We start from the raw sequence: 8,827 nt of genomic DNA on the forward strand, positions 1-8,827 counted from the left end.
TCATATTTAGCTGCTTCGGGCATGCGCAGTGCTTCCTCTGTCATCGTCCAATGGTCCGCGCCTGTGCTCACTGCTGGAGGCGAGCTGCTGGGAGGATCCATCTGGCGTGTAGAGGAGCTCAGGTGGGCCACAGTCTCAACCCCGGCCGAGTTCCACTAGGCAGGGCCGGTTTTAGGATGTCATGTCACCTTTGGGTGGGCTCACCCCCCAAAGAATGTATAGAGGGTATGCATGTGATGTCACAGAGGCAGAAGTCACTGTGGGGTCACGCCCACTGAGTCACAGCAAGACTGAGCTTGAATGCAGTAATCAGCCTAAATAACTGACACCTGCTGCTCAGGGAGGAACTTGACACTCGTTTTGACACTCATTCCTGATTGAGGGGGCGTGTTCCAGTGGGTGTGCATACCCTCTATTGGGGGGTCCGGGGGCATGCCCCCCCGGGAGACAATTTTGTACATTTTAAAGTAAAAAATGATCAATCTGGTGCACTTTGAGATCAAAATGAAGAGACTAGATCTATGAAGAAAGCTGAATCAATTTATCAGATTCACTCTTCTTCTTCTTCTTCTTCTTCTTCTTCTTCTTCTTCTTCTGTGTGTGTGTACTTCTTAGCAGATACAGCTTCTTGTCACAGTTCCTCTGTTCTCCACCTCCACACAAAATCAATAAAACAATAATCTAAGAGTGACTTGAGGTTAATGAGGTACCAAAGAAGTTAAAGGAATTAACTTTATAAACTGTATGGCAACCATGAATAAAGCTAACCTTCACACATAAGCCGTTTTCACACATGCGCTTTATACCGGGAAATGACCAGAAAGTGGTGTAATGCCTTCATGTGTGAAAGTTGTTTTTCTGTAGGCTATAAGCGCGACCCCGTCATCGCGGACATTTCACCAATTTGGAGCCCGTCACAAGAGCGGTATGTCTGCTTCATGTATGGGCGTGCCGATTCCCCCCCCCCCCCCTCTCTCTGCTCGCTCTCTGGCCAGTCCTTCAGTCCTCCTTCAGCAGCCCGACACAGTACACAGGACAGACTCTGCGAAAATGGCAGCGGCTTGTTCTGAGAGTCTTGCAAGCCGCCCAACGCTTGTAGAGAAAGCAAATGCATGAAGCGAAATGTGGAAGTATTTTGCTTACGTTGCTGACAGCGAAGGCAAGCCCCTGGACACATCAAACGAAGCCAGTCTGTAAAAAGTGCTTCAACGCGACGCAGGTGAACGGATAAGAACCAGGCTATTTCTCTCCGACAGGGATCCCAACTTCTTCAAAGTTCAAAGACTGGTTAGCAAATGTGAAGGATACAACATACATGCCCTCTTATGTCAAACGAGTGTGATTTATTGTGTGACAAGCAAACTTATTTCACCATCTGAGTTTTCTGCCCCCCCCCCCCAAATAAGGACAATTCCCCATCCAAGTGCACACACTACTCCCCACCCCCCCCCCCCCACCCCCGACCCCCTCAAATACAGGTATTTTCGCTGCTGCTTTTCCACATGTGATCCCTCAGGTGTGAAGGGAAATTCCGGGAAATAGCCAGTCTTGATTTACAGGTATTAATTTCCCTGTCTGTATGTGTGAAAACAGCTATAGCAAGCAACACTGCAACAGGCATATCAGTGTTATTCTAAACATAGGCTACGATTTAACACATTACCAAAATGGCTGGCCACTTAGCATTATGCTAGTGGGCATTTGCATATCAACAGGTGGTCCATTAACAAACAATTTAGCACTAGTACACCTCAGCTCAGTAGCCCCACAATGATGATCACAGGTACCAATACAACAATACATTAGATGCAGGGCGCATGATGTTGCCCCATTCACTTCATAGTAAACTCGGGTTGACTAATGAAGAAGTTAATTTACAAAATATAACTTAAAATAAAGACTTCGTTTTTCAACCAACTGATCATCTTACTCACTATAGAAAAGAGACTTAATCTACCTTGGGGCAGAGCCAGATTAACACCCCCAGGGGCCCCGGGGCACTGAAGCTCCCAGGGGCCCCCCTACCCATCGTCCGGATGTTTGGATGTTTTTTCGCCATATTTAGAGGAATATCTAATTTTAAATTAACATTAGTATTATACTGTTATGTTATTATTCCGTTTCTGAGATTCAGTTTCTCACTCACTTATAGGCGATTCTAGGCTTTGCAAAGAGGTAGCACCAGCAGGATAAAGATATTAGTCTGACTGGGGGGTTTCTAGGGGCTGTGCCCCCCCTGGACAAAGAAATTTTGTACATTTTAAAGTAAAATGCATAAATCTGATGCACTCTGAGAGCAAAAGGAAGAGGCTAATCTTCACATTAATATCCTCTTCACTGTGCTGTGGCTTTACAATGATGAAAAAATAATTGACATTACATTTCCAATACAAAACAGCAGAGGGTGCCGCAGCACCACAAGCACCCCCACTTCCCGCGCCCCTGGTCACCACTTGCCCACAGGCATCCAATGAGACTAAATCATCAGACTTAATCTTCTTGGAAACACATTTTATTTTGTCCTGATTGGTCTTAGATTTGTGTCATAGTTCTGTGGAGCCCAACATGAGCCCGACCAAAAAAAAAAAAAAAAATTTTTTTGGAGGGCCCCTTCACCCCGAGGGCCCCGGGGCACCTGCCCCGGTTGCCCTATGGTTAATCCGGCCTTGCCTTGGGGGGGAAAAATAATACAACCTCATTTGTGTCAATCATCATTGACACACCAAGTCCGACAATTACATCGTCATTTAAGTTTTCAGACGAGGTTCGATTTTCTGAGTTTTTCGCATCAGTCAATAGATTTTTGCGAGCTGGGACCCATCTGTGTTTTCAGATGACGGATTAAAAAACACGCATATGAAAACAATCGGACTGTGTGTGCAAAGACCTTGAGGCTCTCAAGGAGAAATAGAACACTTCCTTATTTCCTGGGCGATGAATTTTCTAGGAGTGTAGATGAGTAACTTCCTCTAGACCTAACCATATTTTCAAAATAAAGGTCGTATGTTGCATGCACCAATCACCAATTATTATTAGTATTTTTTTTATGGTTTTAAAGCATTAATGAGAGATGAACAGAGGAGAGCCAGCTATTCTTATTGTAAAATATATATATATATATATATATATCTTCCAGGGTGGGCTGAGACTAACCTTGCTTGCAAGATGGATAACCTCGCGAGATCAAAAGAGATTCTCTCGACGTAATCCATCTTGTCATGCACAGGTGGTTAAGATGATTGGCCGAACCATGCCGGGTCGACGAATCAGCGGCAGCCTTAGGCGGGCTTAGGCTCATCTGGTAGTGGGTACATGGTCTTTGTAGTTCTTTTCACTCGTCAACATGGCTGCCACCGCGGAAGTGACAGGCAGTCTGAATGAAATTTAATGTAACGTTCCCAATTCTATGTATTAAATTCTAAAAAACGACCCTCAACATTTGGGAAGGCTAAGCCACACAACTAGTTCGTTATAATCTAACATCATGCTTCGAAGGCAACTTTACGACGATGAGGACGGTGAGGACTCAATCAATGAATACCACGGAGATCAGGCACCTTCCTCCGGTCGCAAACGTGACGTCAGAGGCATGGCGATATGATTGGTTGAAGTTAACACGCACCAGCGGTGATAGACAGATGGGTCATCCAATCACCTGCCAAGTAGCTTGGAAAAAGTGCCCGCCTCCGTCAGCGGGTCTGGTTACTGCATTCCCAGATCGACTGGTTTAGTGAAACGTAATGTGGAACTAAACCGTCCATCTGGCAGCGTCAGGTTAGGCTGAGACTATCTCAGGGTGGGCTTCAGCCCACCCAAAAAGGGTCTAAAACCGCCCCTGCCACTAGGGCTCGATTCTCAAAGGCCCTACTCATGTAATAATCACAATAAAGCAGTACTTGGTTGGTTGTTGTCATGTCTGTCGAACCAGGCTATATTGTGTAGTTTTACCGAACCGTTTTTTGTCATGCCAGAGCTAGTCTCGCAGTAGCCAGCCGTATATATCCTGCCAAGTGGGACTGTGGCCGACTGGTTAGCGTGTTCGACTTGAATGAAAATGGACTCTCTTTGAATACCTGGGTTTGATTCCCCCCTACTACATATACACACTTCAGATAGTCTCTATGGAGGCTGCAGGGCAAGGTAGTGTTCAACCTGGGTATAATGAGAGCACGCTGGCCCTTGGCCATTGGAATTGTCTCTTTAAAGAAATATATCTACAAGTGGATAAGGCCCGCTAACCTGACGCTGCAAATGCTTTTATTGATCATGATCATCAGTCAGTGGTGTAGTGGCAGGTGCCCAAACTTTTTTAGGATGAGAGCTACAAAAAATAAAACGTGAAAAATAAAAGTTGCGAGCTAGTGCTAGCTTCTTTTCTCCTCATCCTGCACATATTTAGCACATTTTAACACGTTAAGTGCCATAGCCGAGATAATTCGTCTTACATAATCCAACGCTTGAGTGCCAGAGCCGAAATAACTCGTCTTACATAAACATTTTTTTTTTTTGACGGTGGGACATCAATCAACAACTTTTACATCTTCGAGATCACTATTGGAGCAAGAGAATGTGTATAATCTATTTTACCAACCCACTAAGTGTTGACAGTGCTCCCCCAGACGAGCGAAATCAAAGAAAAAACTGCCGCGGGAGCAAGCCATTCAAGGAAATGGCGAGGCGATTTTACAGTAATCCATTCCACACTTGTCTTGCCCGAGAGCGGCCGCGCAGGCAGCCGCACACAGAGAGCGGAGAGCGATTTGCAAAATAGATTATAGGTGAAACACACTTTGAAACACCTCAGAAAGGCCAGAATCAACATCTGCCCATCGCCCACGCATTCCCCGGCCCATCTTGACTCGCACAAGGAGCGTCCGCACGCAGGCAAGCAGGCAGGCAGGCACGCAGGCAGGCAGGCAGGCAGCAGCAACGCGCTTCTGACACGCCCGCTGTAGAGCCAGGAGGAAGGAGGAGAAGACACACGGAGGGAGGAGTTTGAATGAGAGGGGTGTTTCCTGTTGTTATGGAGGAAATTACTGTTCAAAACTATTGTTTAGAATGTCTGACGGTCTTACTGATGCCAAAAATGAATGGTTAAAGTGACTGTTCTGTCGAATTTCACAAAAAGCCATTTATCTCTGAATAAATTTCCAGACGCTGAAACCATGCTGTACTCAACGGCTAATATCTACATAACTACTAACTCTGCAAACTAACTCTTTTAGACAGAGAAAGCACACATTCTATTAGTTATTTTTAGATGATTGGTGTTCATGAATTCTTAACAGAAAATAATCCTCGGCTCTTGTAAAATGAGCCAGAATCCTCAAAAAAAAACCTGGCACAACTTACCTACAGGATGAAAAAATGGCTGGCACTCAATGTGTTAACAGTATTATATTTTTTATTTAACATTATTTAATAATGTTATAATGTTAAATAGGCCTACTGTAGCAATCCAGTCTCGATGTATAAAGTGAGCACGTTGGTCTTTGGCCAATGGGATATCCTTTTGGTTTGACGGTCTGATGGATAACTTGTTGCACTTGTAAATGATAGACCCGGGTTCCATACCAGCCTTGCCTGTGCCGTTACAATATTGAGTGTGTTTACATGCACACTAATACACTTTTTGTTATCGGATTTCCGGAGATGCTTGATTATTCAAGTGTCATGTAAACAGCATCCTTTATCGGATAAAGGCTGTTATCATTGAGAAAACCGATAAAGACACCTAGCTTTCTGCTGAATTGCCAGTTTTATTCATTGCAGTCAATGTCCAAAAAATAAATAAATAATAATAATAATAATTATTATTATTATTATTACAAAGGACGGTGCTGCGGCTCTAAACTACAGGTTTGGGGGTTCTAGCAGAACACAAGACGTCTGTTCAGATGTGCGTTTACTGCGGTGGTTAAATCCCCGATCGTGTCTGCCTGGGCTGGGCTACCATCAAAATTCTAACTTTGCTGAATGGATAGAACGGGGGATTTACCCCACCCTGACCCCGCCCCCAGCCAGGCTGAGCCAGCTAACCCAGCGTCTATTGTGGGCGTTCCTAGAGCCTGTATGGGCGTTCCCAAACATGCCGACTGTCTCTATACATGGGGGGTGGACAACAACATGAGCAATCAAACACTGTACACCACCACTGCTCTTATCCTATAGGCCTTATGAATAAAGAATGGCAGATGTGACATTTAATTTACAAATGACACAACAAAATTTGAGTCTTGGATGAACCAATGAATAGGATATTCAAAATACCATTATGAAAGATAAGATAAGAGGTCTGTAATATTGTGCACCAAAGAATGATTCACAAAAGAAATATAAGAGTTTTAAAGGGATGTTTTGTTGGGGATGACATCGAAATGCGTGTCCTTTACCATGACCATTACATCTACTCTTGTAGAAGCTAAGCCAACGGCATGCTGTGAACACAGAGTGGTGGCATGGCAGAGCAGAGCATCACATTTGCCTTGTGTAGCCTACTTGCAAAGCTCTTCTGTCAAAGGGCGTAATGGTACTTGGGAGGGGTCAGGAAGTACACAACCGAGGGCAACAACACCCTGCTTTGTTCTCAAAGCGACCGCCAAAACACAGCCTCCCAACACATGACAGTCATTACTCAATTGATAATTCAATTGTGGGAGTCGGACCAACGCTGCCTTCCAAAATGACTCAGGCTGAAATGTTGTTCTGCCTCCTGTCTTGTCCCTCTGTTGCTCACGAACGCTGCTGATGTATTTTTCACATCCTCTTTCACCACTCTGACCCAGAGCAATCGAGTAAGAGAGTGGCACCAGCGGAGGTCCAAAATGAGGCCATTTACACCTGGCACTTAACATGCGTTTTATGTGATCAGATTGCACTTGGATTTACACCTGGTATTAATGTGTCGCCAGTGTTCACATTGAGATCCGATTGCGATCTCTTCAGACTGTTGCTGTATGTGGTTTGAGTAGTCTCTCAAGCCAGACTGTCTCTTCTACATTCTGTGAATGCACCATACACAGTCTGTAATTCATGCCCACAGAACACGGATAAAGGAAGTTGGGGGGGGGCTTCAGACTGGAGGAAGTTTGAACCGATGCCGGTCATTGGAGAAATACAAGCAGATGTCCCGCCTTTAGGCGGGACTTCCAGGACATCTGCCTATCATCACTCATTATTTTCCATGAGTTTCTCTGAGTTTCCCTTTCTGTTTTGACCAAGTTTCCCCAGCTAGTAGTACAGACGTTTAGGCGGAAGCATTTGAAAATTGCGAGAGCCAACTGTCTGTTTTAAGAAACTATGGTTTGAGAGGACACATTGCATTTACACTTGTGTACAATGTGGTCCCTGACCACCTCCGGAGGTGGTTTGGCCGATCAGATCGTAATCCGTCCTCAATGTGTCTTGCGGGTTTTTACACCTGTACTTTCAAGTGGTCAAGCACTATCCGATTGCAATCTGATCACAGAAAACGCACGTTAATCCCAGGTGTAAATGGCCTCAATGCGTGACTCATGCACACCATAGCCAGGAAGGGGGCTCACGGCCTCGCACTACATTTGAATGCATAAAATAAAGCTGATAATATACAATTGATTCTTTAAACGTCTGACCCTTTTCAAAGTACATCACAAATGGTCCATTTTGCTGCAACTTGACAGCGCTGCTTAATCCAGAACTTTACTTCCGGGAACTTTTGTGAGGTAAAAAACTGGTCCAATGGAGTGCATGGAGATGTCGCAACACTTCTATTATACGGCTCTGCTCTGCAGGTCAAAACATGTGCGTGCCTCAGCTGTGAGGATCTGGCATTCATCCATTTCTCTTGATCAGACTTTAGCCATGTCTGCAGCCATCGTAATGACTGGTGAATCTCTAAATGGACCAGCCACTTTCACTATTTTACCAGCCAACTAGGTCTTTAGAGTAGAATCAAACAAATGGATGCTTGGTCATGTGCCAAAGAGGCTGGTGGGATAGGACAGTTTAAAATAAAGCAAAGTCTACCTGACACCAGTGTTGGGCAATAAAGTAAAGTAACACAAAGTGACTAGTAATGCAAGGGATTACAATTTCAAAAGAGTAATAATTATATTACAGTTACTAATCCAAGTAACTTCAAGTTACTGCATTACTTTCTCCAGCGCAGGCACAGTTCCAATTAAACAAACAGTTCAAACAAGCTCATGCCAATGGATTTTCTGAATGCCACATAGATAGATATTTAGAAAAAAATAATAATAGCCGAATATTCGTATTGCAGCCAAATCCGATTCAACTGACAGAATTTTCAGCCAGGTACAGCCTTAGTGGATATTATCAGTTGGGTTCAGCGGGAGACATCTCCAAGCCAGGTCACATTCCAGGCAGCTGCCTGGGAATAGAGAGACTGCACTAATTAAACTAAACTCGAATGTATATTGTCTGCTGACTCAGGTTTGTTCAGATCATGCATCATGTGTGTAATATCAGTGTGTGGTACTGGTGTGTGTGATTATGAAGGAGGTTGAGAGAGAGAGAGAGAGAGAGAGAGAGAGAGGGGGGGGGGGGGGGGGGGGGGTGAGTATGAAAGGTGGTCAGAGAGAGAGTGAGACAGATGGCTATAAAGCCACTAAGCCCCAAGGTCCTAGCTTATAGAGAGGTTTATTCTCATCAAATCCTTCCACTCCACTCCATGACATCACACCATTGACCAAACACGCTCCTCCACAGCCCCCCCCCCCCCCCCACACACACACACACACACACTAATGCACACATATATGCATGATCTGAACAAACCTTACACTAAGAATTGACATGTAGACACATTGGAGTTTAGTTGATA

This window comes from Poromitra crassiceps (assembly GCF_964638095.1).
Source record: "Poromitra crassiceps genome assembly, chromosome: 4".
Taxonomy (NCBI): Eukaryota; Metazoa; Chordata; class Actinopteri; order Beryciformes; family Melamphaidae; genus Poromitra; species Poromitra crassiceps.